Source organism: Pelophylax lessonae (genome assembly GCF_965119305.1).
Source record: "Pelophylax lessonae genome assembly, chromosome: 3".
NCBI classification, from domain to species: Eukaryota; Metazoa; Chordata; class Amphibia; order Anura; family Ranidae; genus Pelophylax; species Pelophylax lessonae.
In genome coordinates this window covers 397,255,259-397,271,145 of record NC_138770.1, presented here as the reverse complement: position 1 = coordinate 397,271,145, position 15,887 = coordinate 397,255,259, and the positions used below count along the sequence as shown (strand labels likewise).

The 15,887-nt window shown below is 50.5% G+C and overlaps 1 protein-coding gene across 2 annotated transcripts in view; it reads left to right on the top strand.

Moving 5' to 3' along the window:
• The first annotated feature begins 7,989 nt into the window (after positions 1-7,989).
• Positions 7,990-15,887, top strand: part of WASF1 (WASP family member 1) — a 237,917-nt gene continuing 230,019 nt past the window's right edge. Inside the window, exon 1 of one of the 2 annotated variants that reach the window (XM_082251581.1) lies at positions 7,990-8,488. The gene's annotated coding sequence lies outside the window, so the exon portion shown is untranslated. Of the gene's footprint in view, positions 8,493-15,887 lie in introns of both variants that reach the window. The other variant, XM_082251582.1, reaches the window with a different exon arrangement.

Genomic DNA, 15,887 nt, shown 5'->3' with positions numbered 1-15,887 from the left:
GCTCTGTGTACTGTGGGCTCTGTGTACTGGGAGCACTGTGCACTGTGGGCTCTGTGTACTGTGAGTTCAGTGTACTGTAACCTCTGTGTACTGGGGGACCTTGTGTAGTAGGGGCTCTGTGTGCAGTTGGCTCTGTGTATTGGGAGCTCTGTGTACTGGGAGCTCTGTGTACTGGGAGCTCTGTGTACTGTGGGCTCTGTGTAGTAGGGGCTCTGTGTGTGATGGGCTCTGTGTACTATGGGATCTGTGTACTGGGGGCTCTATGTACTGGGAGCTCTGTGTAATGGGGCCTCTGTGTACTGGAGGCTGTGTACTGGGAGCTTTGTGTACTGTGGGCAGTGTACTGGAAGCTCTGTGTACTGTGGGCTGTGTACTGGGAGCTCTGTGGGCTGTGTACTGGGGGCTCTGTGTACTGGGGGCTCTGTGTACTGGGGCTCTGTGTACTGTGAGTTCTGTGTACTGGGGGCTCTTTTTACTGGGGGCTCTGTGTAGTGTGTACTGGGGGCTCTGTGTAGTGTGGGCTGTGTACTGGGAGCTCTGTGTAGTGTGTACTGGGACCTCTGTGTAGTGTGTACTGGGACCTCTGTGTAGTGTGTACTGGGGGCTCTGTGTAGTGTGTACTGGGGGCTCTGTGCACTGTGTACTGGGGGCTCTGTGCACTGTGTACTGGGGGCTCTGGGTACTGGGGGCACTGTGGGCTCTGTGCACTGGGTACTGGGGGCTCTGTGCATTGTGTACTGGGGGCACTGTGCACTGTGGGCTCTGTGCACTGGGTACTGGGGGCTCTGTGCACTGTGTACTGGGAACTCTGTGCACTGGGGGCTCTGTGCACTGTTTACTGGGGGCTCTGTGCATGGGGGGCTCTGTGCAGTGTGTACTGGGGGCTCTGTGCAGTGTGTACTGGGGGCTCTGTGCAGTGTGTACTGGGGGCTCTGTGCAGTGTGTACTGGGGGGTCTGTGCAGTGTGTACTGGGGGCTCTGTGTAGTGTGTACTGGGGGCTCTGTGTAGTGTATACTGGGGGCTCTGTGTACTGGGAGCACTGTGCACTGGGAGCACTGTGCAGTGTGTACTGGGAGCACTGTGCACTGTGTACTGGGAGCTCTGTGTAGTGTGTACTGGGGGCTCTGTGTACTGGGAGCTCTGTGTAGTGTGTACCGGGGGCTCTGTGTAGTGTGAACCGGTGGCTCTGTGTAGTGTGTACCGGGGGCTCTATGTAGTGTGTACCGGGGGCTCTGTGTAGTGTGTACCGGGGGCTCTGTGTAGTGTGTACTGGGGGCTCTGTGTAGTGTGTACTGGGGGCTCTGTGTAGTGTGTACTGGGGGCACTGTGTACTGGGGGCTTTGTGCACTGTGGGCTCTGTGTAGTGTGTACTGAGGGCTCTGTGTAGTGTGTACTGGGGGCTCTGTGCACTGTGTACTGGGGGCTCTGTGCACTGTGTACTGGGGGCTCTGTGCACTGTGTACTGGGGGCTCTGTGCAGTGTGTACTGGGGGCTCTGTGTAGTGTGTACTGGGGGCTCTGTGCACTGTGGGCTCTGTGGAGTGTGTACTGGGGGCTCTGTGGAGTGTGTACTGGGGGCTCTGTGGAGTGTGTACTGTGGGCTCTGTGGAGTGTGTACTGGGGGCTATGTGCACTGTGTACTGGGGGCTCTGTGCACTGGGGGCTCTGTGCACTGTTTACTGGGGGCTCTGTGCACTGGGGGCTCTGTGCACTGGGGGCTCTGTGCACTGGGGGCTCTGTGCAGTGTGTACTGGGGGCTCTGTGCACTGTGTACTGGGGGCTCTGTGCACTGTGTACTGGGGGCTCTGTGCACTGTGTACTGGGGGCTCTGTGTAATGTGTACTGGGGGCTCTGTGCACTGTGTAGTGGGGGCTCTGTGCACTGTGTAGTGGGGGCTCTGTGCAGTGTGTACTGGGGGGCTCTGTGCACTGTGGGCTCTGTGGAGTGTGTACTGGGGGCTATGTGCACTGTGCACTGGGGGCTCTGTGCACTGTGTACTGGGGGCTCTGTGCACTGGGGGCTCTGTGTACTGGGGGCTCTGTGCACTGTGTACTGGGGGCTCTGTGCACTGTGTACTGGGGGCTCTGTGTACTGGGAGCTCTGTGCAGTGTGTACAGGGAGCTCTGTGCAGTGTGTACTTGGAGCTCTGTGCAGTGTGTACTGGGAGCTCTGTGTAGTGTGTACTGGGGACTCTGTGTAGTGTGTACCGGGGGCTCTGTGTAGTGTGGGCTGTGTACTGGGAGCTCTGTGTAGTGTGTACTGGGACCTCTGTGTAGTGTGTACTGGGGGCTCTGTGTAGTGTGTACTGGGGGCTCTGTGCAGTGTGTACTGGGGGGCTCTGTGCACTGTGTACTGGGGGGCTCTGTGCACTGTGTACTGTGGGGCTCTGTGCACTGTGTACTGGGGGGCTCTGTGTACTGTGGGCTCTGTGCACTGGGGGCTCTGTGGAGTGTGTACTGGGAGCTCTGTGCAGTGTGTACTGGGGGCTCTGTGTAGTGTGTACTGGGGGCTCTGTGCAGTGTGTACTGGGGGGCTCTGTGCACTGTGGGCTCTGTGCACTGGGGGCTCTGTGGAGTGTGTACTGGGAGCTCTGTGCAGTGTGTACTGGGGGCTCTGTGCAGTGTGTACTGGGGGCTCTGTGGAGTGTGTACTGGGGGCTCTGTGCACTGTGGGCTCTGTGCACTGGGAGCTCTGTGCAGTGTGTACTGGGGGCTCTGTGCAGTGTGTACTGGGGGCTCTGTGCACTGTGTACTGGGGGCTCTGTGGAGTGTGTACTGGGGGCTCTGTGGAGTGTGTACTGGGGGCTCTGTGCACTGTGTACTGGGGGCTCTGTGCAGTGTGTACTGGGAGCTCTGTGTAGTGTGTACTGGGGGCTCTGTGTAGTGTGTACCGGGGGCTCTGTGTAGTGTGTACCGGGGGCTCTGTGTAGTGTGGGCTGTGTACTGGGAGCTCTGTGTAGTGTGTACTGGGACCTCTGTGTAGTGTGTACTGGGGGCTCTGTGCAGTGTGTACTGGGGGGCTCTGTGCACTGTGTACTGGGGGGCTCTGTGCACTGTGTACTGTGGGCTCTGTGCACTGGGAGCTCTGTGCAGTGTGTACTGGGGGCTCTGTGCAGTGTGTACTGGGGGCTCTGTGTAGTGTGTACTGGGGGGCTCTGTGCACTGTGTACTGGGGGGCTCTGTGCACTGTGTACTGGGGGGCTCTGTGCACTGTGTACTGGGGGGCTCTGTGCACTGTGTACTGTGGGCTCTGTGCACTGGGGGCTCTGTGCAGTGTGTACTGGGGGCTCTGTGCAGTGTGTACTGGGGGTGTACTGGGGGCTCTGTGCAGTGTGTACTGGGGGCTCTGTGCACTGTGGGCTCTGTGCACTGGGGGCTCTGTGCAGTGTGTACTGGGAGCTCTGTGCAGTGTGTACTGGGGGCTCTGTGCACTGTGTACTGGGGGCTCTGTGCACTGTGTACTGGGGGCTCTGTGCACTGTGTACTGGGGGCTCTGTGTAGTGTGTACTGGGGGCTCTGTGCACTGTGTACTGGGGGCTCTGTGTACTGGGAGCTCTGTGCAGTGTGTACTGGGAGCTCTGTGTAGTGTGTACTGGGGGCTCTGTGTAGTGTGTACTGGGGGCTCTGTGTAGTGTGTACTGGGGGCTCTGTGTAGTGTGTACTGGGGGCTCTGTGTAGTGTGTACCGGGGGCTCTGTGTAGTGTGTACTGGGGGCTCTGTGCACTGTGTACTGGGGGCTCTGTGTACTGGGAGCTCTGTGCAGTGTGTACTGGGAGCTCTGTGTAGTGTGTACTGGGGGCTCTGTGTAGTGTGTACCGGGGGCTCTGTGTAGTGTGTACTGGGGGCTCTGTGTAGTGTGTACTGGGGGCTCTGTGTAGTGTGTACTGGGGGCTCTGTGCACTGTGTACTGGGGGCTCTGTGTACTGGGAGCTCTGTGCAGTGTGTACTGGGAGCTCTGTGTAGTGTGTACTGGGGGCTCTGTGTAGTGTGTACCGGGGGCTCTGTGTAGTGTGTACCGGGGGCTCTGTGTAGTGTGTACCGGGGGCTCTGTGTAGTGTGTACCGGGGGCTCTGTGTAGTGTGTACTGGGGGCTCTGTGCACTGGGAGCTCTGTGCAGTGTGTACTGGGGGCTCTGTGCACTGTGTACTGGGGGCTCTGTGCACTGTGTACTGGGGGCTCTGTGGAGTGTGTACTGGGGGCTCTGTGGAGTGTGTACTGGGGGCTCTGTGGAGTGTGTACTGGGGGCTCTGTGCACTGTGTACTGGGGGCTCTGTGTACTGGGAGCTCTGTGCAGTGTGTACTGGGAGCTCTGTGTAGTGTGTACTGGGGGCTCTGTGTAGTGTGTACCGGGGGCTCTGTGTAGTGTGTACCGGGGGCTCTGTGTAGTGTGGGCTGTGTACTGGGAGCTCTGTGTAGTGTGTACTGGGACCTCTGTGTAGTGTGTACTGGGGGCTCTGTGCAGTGTGTACTGGGGGGCTCTGTGCACTGTGTACTGGGGGGCTCTGTGCACTGGGGGCTCTGTGCAGTGTGTACTGGGAGCTCTGTGCAGTGTGTACTGGGGGCTCTGTGCAGTGTGTACTGGGGGCTCTGTGCAGTGTGTACTGGGGGCTCTGTGTAGTGTGTACTGGGGGCTCTGTGCAGTGTGTACTGGGGGGCTCTGTGCACTGTGTACTGGGGGGCTCTGTGCACTGTGTACTGGGGGGCTCTGTGCACTGTGTACTGTGGGCTCTGTGCACTGGGGGCTCTGTGGAGTGTGTACTGGGGGCTCTGTGCACTGTGGGCTCTGTGCACTGGGGGCTCTGTGGAGTGTGTACTGGGAGCTCTGTGCAGTGTGTACTGGGGGCTCTGTGCACTGTGTACTGGGGGCTCTGTGCACTGTGTACTGGGGGCTCTGTGCACTGTGTACTGGGGGCTCTGTGTAGTGTGTACTGGGGGCTCTGTGCACTGTGTACTGGGGGCTCTGTGTACTGGGAGCTCTGTGCAGTGTGTACTGGGAGCTCTGTGTAGTGTGTACTGGGGGCTCTGTGTAGTGTGTACTGGGGGCTCTGTGTAGTGTGTACTGGGGGCTCTGTGTAGTGTGTACCGGGGGCTCTGTGTAGTGTGGGCTGTGTACTGGGGGCTCTGTGCACTGTGTACTGGGGGCTCTGTGTACTGGGGGCTCTGTGTAGTGTGTACTGGGACCTCTGTGTAGTGTGTACTGGGGGCTCTGTGTAGTGTGTACTGGGGGCTCTGTGCAGTGTGTACTGGGGGGCTCTGTGCACTGTGTACTGGGGGGCTCTGTGCACTTTGTACTGGGGGGCTCTGTGCACTGTGTACTGTGGGCTCTGTGCACTGGGGGCTCTGTGGAGTGTGTACTGGGGGCTCTGTGTAGTGTGTACTGGGGGCTCTGTGCAGTGTGTACTGGGGGGCTCTGTGCACTGTGTACTGGGGGGCTCTGTGCACTGTGTACTGGGGGGCTCTGTGCACTGTGGGCTCTGTGCACTGGGAGCTCTGTGCAGTGTGTACTGGGGGCTCTGTGCAGTGTGTACTGGGGGCTCTGTGCAGTGTGTACTGGGGGCTCTGTGTAGTGTGGGCTGTGTACTGGGGGCTCTGTGTAGTGTGGGCTGGGGGCTCTGTGCACTGTGTACTGGGGGCTCTGTGCACTGGGGGGCTCTGTGCACTCTGTACTGGGGGCTCTGTGGAGTGTGTACTGGGGGCTCTGTGTAGTGTGTACTGGGGGCTCTGTGTAGTGTGTACTGGGGGCTCTGTGTACTGGGAGCTCTGTGCAGTGTGTACTGGGAGCTCTGTGCAGTGTGTACTGGGAGCTCTGTGTAGTGTGTACTGGGGGCTCTGTGTAGTGTGTACTGGGGGCTCTGTGTAGTGTGTACTGGGGGCTCTGTGGATAGTGGGCTGTGTATTGGGGGCTCTGTGTACTGTGTACTGGGAGCTCTGTGTATAATGGGCTGTGTATTGGGGGCTCTGTGTACTGGGAGCTCTGTGTAGTGTGGGTTGTGTACTGGGGGCTCTGTGCAGTGTGTACTGGGGGTTCTGTGCACTGTGTACTGGGGGCTCTGTGCAGTGTGTACTGGGGGCTCTGTGTAGTGTGTACTGGGGGCTCTGTGTAGTGTGTACTGGGGGCTCTGTGTAGTGTGTATTGGGGGCTCTGTGTAGTGTGGGCTGTGTACTGGGAGCTCTGTGTAGTGTGGGCTGTGTACTGGGAGCTCTGTGTAGTGTGGGCTGTGTATTGGGGGCTCTGTGTAGTGTGTGCTGTGTACTGGGAGCTCTGTGTAGTGTGGGCTGTGTATTGGGGGCTCTGTGTATTGGGGGCTCTGTGTAGTGTGTACTGGGGGCTCTGTGGATAGTGGGCTGTGTATTGGGGGCTCTGTGTACTGTGTACTGGGAGCTCTGTGTATAATGGGCTGTGTATTGGGGGCTCTGTGTACTGGGAGCTCTGTGTAGTGTGGGCTGTGTACTGGGGGCTCTGTGCAGTGTGTACTGGGGGTTCTGTGCACTGTGTACTGGGGGCTCTGTGCAGTGTGTACTGGGGGCTCTGTGTAGTGTGTACTGGGGGCTCTGTGTAGTGTGTACTGGGGGCTCTGTGTAGTGTGTATTGGGGGCTCTGTGTAGTGTGGGCTGTGTACTGGGAGCTCTGTGTAGTGTGGGCTGTGTACTGGGAGCTCTGTGTAGTGTGGGCTGTGTATTGGGGGCTCTGTGTAGTGTGTGCTGTGTACTGGGAGCTCTGTGTAGTGTGGGCTGTGTATTGGGGGCTCTGTATATTGGGGGCTCTGTGTAGTGTGTACTGGGGGCTCTGTGTAGTGTGGGCTGTGTACTGGGAGCTCTATGTAGTGTGGGCTGTGTATTGGGGTCTCTGTGTAGTGTGGGCTGTGTATTGGGGGCTCTGTGTAGTGTGTACTGGGAGCTCTGTGTAGTGTGTACTCGGGGCTCTGTGTAGTGTGGGCTGTGTATTGGGGGCTCTGTGTAGTGTGGGCTGTGTATTGGGGGCTCTGTGTAGTGTGGGCTGTGTATTGGGGGCTCTGTGTAGTGTGTACTGGGGGCTCTGTGTAGTGTGTACTGGGGGCTCTGTGTAGTGTGGGCTGTGTACTGGGAGCTCTGTGTAGTGTGGGCTGTGTATTGGGGGCTCTGTGTAGTGTGGGCTGTGTATTGGGGGCTCTGTGTAGTGTGTACTGGGAGCTCTGTGTAGTGTGTACTCGGGGCTCTGTGTAGTGTGGGCTGTGTATTGGGGGCTCTGTGTAGTGTGGGCTGTGTATTGGGGGCTCTGTGTAGTGTGGGCTGTGTATTGGGGGCTCTGTGTAGTGTGGGCTGTGTATTGGGGGCTCTGTGTAGTGTGTACCGGGGGCTCTGTGTAGTGTGTACTGGGGGCTCTGTGTAGTGTGGGCTGTGTACTGTGGGAGCTCTGTGTAGTGTGGGCTGTGTACTGGGAGCTCTGTGCAGTGTGGGCTGTGTATTGGGGGCTCTGTGTAGTGTGTACTTGGGGCTCTGTGTAGTGTGGGCTGTGTACTGGGAGCTCTGTGTACTGGGGGCTCTGTGTACTGGGAGCTCTGTGTAGTGTGGGCTGTGTACTGGGAGCTCTGTGTACTGGGGGCTCTGTGTACTGGGGGCTCTGTGTACTGGGAGCTCTGTATACTGGGAGCTCTGTGTAGTGTGGGCTGTGTACTGGGAGCTCTGTGTAGTGTGGGCTGTGTACTGGGAGCTCTGTGTACTGGGGGCTCTGTGTAGTGTGGGCTCTGTGTAGTGTACTGGGAGCTCTGTGTACTGGGGGCTGTGTACTGGGAGCTCTGTGTAGTGTACTGGGAGCAGTGACGCATTGTAGGTCATGGGACATTCTCCTTCCCAGTGCCAGCATGTAGTTAGCAATTAACTGATTACCCCTGAGATTCCCAAGCATAGAGAAAACAAAGCATGTCATAATAAATAAACGTCAATGATGTGATGAGAGAGGGCTGCCTAGATAATGGCTCAGCACCATAGAGGGGTACAGAGCGGGCTGTCGGTGACGTTCCAGCACCATCTCCCCAACCTGCACAGGAGGAGATAAACCGTACCGGAGCGAGCTGCGGCTGGGTGGACTGCACCACCCTGTGGCAGGAGGGGTGGACATAATACCGCACTGAAAAAACCCTCCGCCTGGTTCAGCCTCCATTCCTCCAGTGTGAGTAAGAGCAGTCCGCCATCTCTCCGCCTGTACACAGCTCTGTGAGGCCGGGGAAGAAGAGCACAGAGCAGGGCCGTGTGCCGGCCATTCCTGACTCCCTCTCTCCCCCCTCCGCTGACCTGTCCCCGCCCCTCTCCCATCACAAGCTGCGGCTGCAGGGCAGGCGAGCCTCCTCTCCTTGTTTGTTGTCCTTGTCTTCTGGTCTATGGTGACAACGCTGACATGGGGTGCTCGGCTTAACCGGTCCCACGTGACCCTGATTATCGGTGTGCCATCCTGATCTGGAGAGGACGATGAGCGATCAGTGATCACACAGCTTCATTCATCCCACGGCTCAGTAGGTATCATGTCATTGAATCCAAGAGCTTGCTCTCTATAGGAGTGTGTGTATGTGTCTGTCTCTGGGGGGTCGTTTCACTTATCTTCTACCTCTGATCACACTGATCTCTCTTGCTGTGATTTTCTAATGGAATCATGCCATGTCTTATCATAAGGCCTTCTCATATCTATACTGTCCATAGCAGTGATGGTAAATCCCATACCCTGTGCATTATTACATGACATCCCTTATATGTATGATCCATAGCAGTGAAGGTAAATCTCATACCCTGTGCATTATTACATGACATCCCCTATATGTATGATCCATAGCAGTGATGGTAAATCCCATATCCTGTGCATTTATTACATGACATCCCTTATATGTATGTTCCATAGCAGTGAAGGTAAATCTCATACCCTGTGCATTATTACATGACATCCCCTATATGTATGATCCATAGCAGTGATGGTAAATCCCATACCCTGTGCATTATTACATGACATCCCTTATATGTATGATCCATAGCAGTGATGGTAAATCTCATACCCTGTGCATTATTACATGACATCCTCTATATGTATGATCCATAGCAGTAATGGTAAATCCCATATCCTGTGCATTATTACATGACATCCCTTATATGTATGATCCATAGCAGTGATGATAAATCCCATATCCTGTGCATTATTACATGACATCCCTTATATGTATGATTCAAAGCAGTGATGGTAAATCTCATATCCTCTGCATTATTACATGACATCCCCTATATGTATGATCCATAGCAGTGATGGTAAATCTCATACCCTGTGCATTATTACATGACATCCGTCATCCCCTATATGTATGATCCATAGCAGTGATGGTAAATCTCATACCCTGTGCATTATTACATGACATTCCCTATATGTATGATCCATAGCAGTGATGGTAAATCCCATATCCTCTGCATTATTACATGACATCCCCTATATGTATGATCCATAGCAGTGATGGTAAATTCCATACCCTGTGCATTATTACATGACATCCCCTATATGTATGTTCCATAGCAGTAATGGTAAATCCCATACCCTGTGCATTATTACATGACATCCCCTATATGTATGTTCCATAGCAGTAATGGTAAATCCCATATCCTGTGCATTATTACATGACATCCCCTATATGTATGATCCATAGCAGTGATCAAAATTTCCCAACCCTGTGCATGACATTCCCTGTATGTATGATTCAAAGAAGAGACTGTAAATCCCATACCCTGTGCATGACATGACATCCCCTATATGTATGATCCATAGCAGTGATGGTAAATGTCATACCATGTGCATGATATCCCATATGTATGTTCCATAGAAGCGATGGTAAATCCCATACCCTGTGGATTATGACATGACATACTGTGTATGTATGATCTATAGAAGTAATAGTAAATCCCATACCCTGTGGTTTTTTGACATGACATACTGTGTATGTATGATCCATAATAGTAAATCCCATACCCTGTGCATGTCATGACATCCCCCTGTATGTATGATCCATACAAGTGATGGTAAATCCCATACCGTGTGCAATATGACATGACATCCCCTGTATTTATGATCAATAGAATTGATGGTAAATCCCATACCCTGTGCATGACATGACATCCCCTTGTATGTATGTATGTATGTATGATCCATAGAAGTGATGGTAAATCTCATATCCTGTGCATTATGACATGAGATCTCCTGTATATAGGATCCATAGAAGTGATGGTAAATCACATACCCTGGACATGACCTGGCATCCCCTATATGTATGATCAATAGAAGTGATGGTAAATCCCATACCCTGGACATGACATGGCATCCCCTATATGTATGATCAATAGAAGTGATGGTAAATCCCATACCCTGGACATGACCTGGCATCCCCTATATGTATGATCAATAGAAGTGATGGTAAATCCCATACCCTGGACATGACATGGCATCCCCTATATGTATGATCAATAGAAGTGATGGTAAATCCCATACCCTGGACATGACCTGGCATCCCCTATATGTATGATCAATAGAAGTGATGGTAAATCCCATACCCTGGACATGACATGGCATCCCTTATATGTATGATCAATAGAAGTGATGGTAAATCCCATACCCTGTATGTATGATGCATGGCGATGCCTCTGATTCCCCCAGGTTTCTCTGGGATCTAACAGTTTGGAGAGATGTTTATCAACATGGTTATTTTGTTACTGTTCTAAAAGATACATTGATTCCCTTCTTTACACTACCAGTGTTAGCTTCTCATCACAATCATTGGGGGATATATAGATAGGATTTTTTCATGCAGGTTTTATAAGTACTAGGATCACCTTTATGCTCACTATTTTCTCCCCCCCCCCTTTTTTTTTTTTTTTACTACTTAATAAAAAGATTGTAGACAACAGGTAATTGTGGTCTTATGATGACCATACACACATTCTTTTTATTATCTAATCAAATCAGCAAACAGTTGAATAGCCATAACTTCCCCTCCAATTGATTTAGATCACATTTGATCAAAGTGAGTTGATCGACCAGGGCAGAAAATTATCGATTGTGCTGTATCAGTCAGTAGCTCTGAGATGTTCTGGTCATGAATGTGATCCTATTTCAATCCGATTGTAAGGTGAAAATAAGGATGCATTCAAGAAACTGATGATCGTCTTTTCCAGCTATCAAAATCCACTGTCACATCGATCGATTGTGGATCAAGAAAAATGCATATATAATTTATCAGACCATGGACGGACACCATTATAGTAGCCATAAACATACTGATCTGATCAAACGATTCTTCACAGAATTAGATATCATAATTGGATTTCGGAATTCTCAAAAAGACACATTGGGGGAGATTTACTAAAATTGGTGCAACTCTGCAAAGTAACCAGTCAGCTTCCAGGTTTTATTATCAAAACTTAACCACTTAAGCCCCGGAAGATTTTACCCCCTTCCTGACCAGGGGTTTTTTGCGATTTTTTTACTGCGTGACTTTAACGGACAATTGCGTGGTCGTGCGACGCTGTACCTAAAAGAATTTGACGTCCTTTTTTTCCCACAAACAGAGCTTTCTTTTGGTGGTATTTGATCACCTGTGCGATTTTTTGATCATGTGCTATAAACAAAAAAAGAGCGTAATTTTTGCAAAAATAACAATATTTTTCACTTTTTTTATATATATGAAATTCTCCCCCAAAAAAATGTAAAAATCAAATTTTTAACATTTTCGGCCAAATTGTTTTATGCTACATATGTTTGGTAAAAAAAAATCGCAAAAAGCGTATTTTGATTGGTTTGCGCAAAAGTTATCGCGTTTACTAACAAAGGGAAAGATTTTTGGCGTTTTTTTTTAACGAGTAATGGCGGCGATCTGCGATTTTTTTTTTTTTTTTTTTTGCGGTACTGCGACATTGGGGGTACCAGTGACATTACTGCAGTAATCAGTGCTATATATATGCACTGTTACTGCAGAAATGACACTGGCAGGGAAGGGGTTAACTGTATTGGACAGGGAGGGGTTAAGTGTGTCCTAGGGGCGTGATTCTAATTGTAGTGGGACATGGCTATTGGTGTAAAAACAAAGATCAATGGTTCTACATAGTAGAACCGTCTGATCTCCATTTTTACACAGGGGAGAATGACAGGCGGCTTGTTTACATAAGCCGCTCTGCCTTTCTCCCGCTGTACCGACATCTCCCGATGTCCGCCGGTCACACGCCCGCACTCCTCCCTGAACGAGCCTCAGCGGGCGCGCGCCTCAGCGGGCGCGCGCTCACCCGCTATTGGCTCTAATCCCAGTGACAGGCGAGCGACGTAGACCTACGTCACTCTGCCTGGCCGGGGCTGACTGCTGCAGTAAATATACTATGCGCAGTCGGCAACCGGTTAAATGAACAAGCTAAAGTTAGAAGCTGATTGGTTATGGTTACTATGCACGGCTGCACCGGTTTCAGTAAATCTCAGTCATCAGTCTGTTTTAAAAAACAAACTAGTCCAATTAATCAAAATTATTCTGATGGGTCTGGATGGAATGTACGGTTGCAGAGAAGTAGATGATTCTATAGGATCGTTAAGTGTATGGTGCGTCAAATGAGCCTTCCGATCATATTCCTGATCAGCAGGACGATTGTATAAAAAATGGTTCCGTGTATGGCTATGATTACAGTGGCCATACACGTATCGATCGATACCATCATTCAGTCGAGGTTTTGATACAGCTAAAATGACTGAATTGGGATTAAATGGTTAAATGATTGTTTTCAACCTCTTTTCTGATTTAAATATGTGTGGTGACCACCTCAATACACACGCATGTATCAATACAGTATAATCATTCAGTTGCTCTTTCAGTGCAGATAAAATGATTGAATTTAATGTGAATTCAATGGTTAAATTATTATTTTCAGTAGACTGTTTCTGATAGATCATGTTTTCAATCAATCCCGTATTATTGCATTGTTCAATGTTTTTTAATCGAGGATGAATTGCACATTTGCGATCGCTTTGTACGTAGATTGCTGGTCACAAATCAATACATGTATGGTCAACTTTGCATTTGGCTTAAGTGGTCTGTAGGGGACCATGAGCAGATGTAGCAATGCTATTTCATGCTTCTCCTCCAAAGATTTTTGACATGTAGCTTGTGTGCAATACTAGTGTGTTTAACATGCGTTGCTTTTGAATCCTATATAATGTGTTTTCATGGAAGCGCATCAAAGATGCAGCAATTTTTTTTTTTTTTTTTTTTGGGGGGGGGGGGGGTTTATGCACAGGTGGGCTTGGAAGAATAATCTTGTAAAATGTCTTCCAAGTACATGAGTGCTAGATATCTTGATGGCATGATGGGTATCTGCATTGGCCCTTCCAGTAGCTATACTTATCATGACTGTGGGGTTGAATTACTAAAACTGGAGAGTGCAAAATCTTGTGCATGGTAGCCAATCCGCTTCTACCTTTAGCTTGTTCATTTAAGCTTTGACAATGAAACCTGGAAGCTAATTGGTGCTGCACTCTCTAGCTTTATTACATCAACCCCTGTGTTTTCCCAGCCTGTACTGTATTCTACAATGATTGGTATCGCTCATTTCCCAATTAGACTTCTTCATGATTGTCATTTCTGCTGTGTAACTGTGACAATTATGACAGTAGAGTCTTAGAAAATGCAGAAAAAAATATCAGCGCTGTCCTGAGCTGGGAGACTGGTGTTTATTTTCTGGCAATAAGCCTTCCCCTCCATGTACATATGTAGCAGCTGTAAAATGTAGAGTAAACCCAAAGCAGCGTTTGTGTGTTTGCGCTGGCAAGGTGTGTGCCCAGAATATAAATATCGCTGTGTCATAGACTTGCACTGGTATCTGATTAAAGCAATCCGATCCCTGGTTCTCTCACCAACCCCCACCTGCCCATTCTTCCTGGAAAAGGAAGGGGGGGGGGGGGTGGCTCTCACTGGTATCCTGTCTCCTTGTGCATTGTTAGTGGATTCCACAGGATTGTGTGAAGGATGCCGATGGAAGACCCCTCTTCTAATACCTGCTTGCTGCAGCACAGGCCGGCATTGTTTTTCACATAGGTATACAAGCATTCTATCTGATCATACGATAAAGGGGGACTGCAGTAACTCAGCCTCACGATGATCATCATTTAACCATGAATACTTCTAGTCCTGATCTAAAGAAAGACGAATGATCCTTGTTTTATACTAGGCCGGGCCTGTTTCACTTGTATTTGAATAAGTAAACTGTCAGCTTCTTATACCTTTATTGTTTACCTAGAGTATTTACATTCACAAGGCGTTGTCCGTTTTGCGATAATAAATACTCTATGGGAACGAATGGAGAGGGATTTGGGGAGAACTTGCTGTATGTGAATGTTCCTGTTTGCAATTCATCAGGAGCTAGATTCCTGATAGTGTCATATGGCAGCACTGAGCACCATGCATTTTCATCAGGACGTCTTCCAAGACTGCAATATAATGCTTTTAGGTTTTTAAAATTCATTGTGCAGATATTTACTTTAATCTGTGTCTAAGGTTTGTCGTCTCCTTGTGAAAGCGGTATACAGCAGGTTCTGTAGTCTATAATCAATAAATATTTTCTGATGTAATGTGCATATAGGAATGTGCTGTTTCAGTCTAATCAATTGATGCGACTATGATGATCTAGTTGAAAAAGAATCGTGAAAACACAGACCCTCCATTTGATCAGTTGGGCAACCGTGGCAGAATCTTATTGATAAAATAAATATCTGCATGGGTGTTATACAACCAATACAGAATAAATGATCATTTTTATTAGATCCTTTCTGATTGATCGTATTTTAAATCGAGGTATTGTAAATTGAGGTATTGTATCGTTCCATATTTTACCAAACACCTTCACCCCCTTCCTGCCCAGGCCAATTTTCAAATTTTAGAGCTGTCATACTTTAACCACTTGCCGACCGCCAGCTGCGAAACAACGTACCTGTGCGTCGCTTCGCAGGACTGCTTGTGGGGGTGCGTGTGCGCCCATTCACCACAGGGGAAGCTGATCTGCGTGTCTGGCGGCCACGATTGGTGGTGGGCACCCGTGAAGTGCTCAATGTGGAGACAGAACACCCATCTGCCGTTGTAAACATGGCAGACCGCTGTTCTGTCAGCAATGAACACAGGGCTCCTGTGATCCTCCTATTTAGGAACACAGGTCTCTGTGTTCATTCCATAAGTCCACTCCCCCACAGTTAGAAAGCACCCCCTAGGGACACATTTAATCCTTTGATCGCCCCTGGTGTTAACTAGGGGTAGACCGATATGTTTTTTTTAGGGCCGATACTGATATTTTGGTCACAACGTATTGGTATCGGCTGATATGGGCCAATGTTTTTTACATTAAAAGTTTTGAAAAATAAAGGCAATTTTTGACACAAATCTGGTACTGAACATGTTAATTTCTGTTTAATGCTTAATGGCTGGCTTGCTGGCATCCTGTTGTGGGTAGCTGGCTGGCACCCTGTGGTGGGTGGCTGGCTGGCTGACTGGCACCCTGTGGTGGCTGGCTGGCTGACACAGGGGCTCTGGGCGGCTGACTGGTACAGTGCCTGTGGTTGGCTGCAAAAGGGCCTGTGAATGGCTGTCTGGCACCCTGTCTGTGGGTGGGTGGCTGGCTGTCTGGCACCCTGTGGGTGGGTGGCTGGCTGTCTGGCACCCTGTGGGTGGGTGGCTGGCTGTCTGGCACCCTGTCTGTGGGTGGCTGGCTGTCTGGCACCCTGTCTGTAGGTGGCTGGCTGTCTGGCACCCTGTCTGTGGGTGGCTGGCTGTCTGGCACCATGTCTGTGGGTGGGTGGATGGTACAGTGCCTGTGGCTGGCTGGTACAGTGCCTGTGGTAGGCTGGGACAGTCTGAGTGGGTG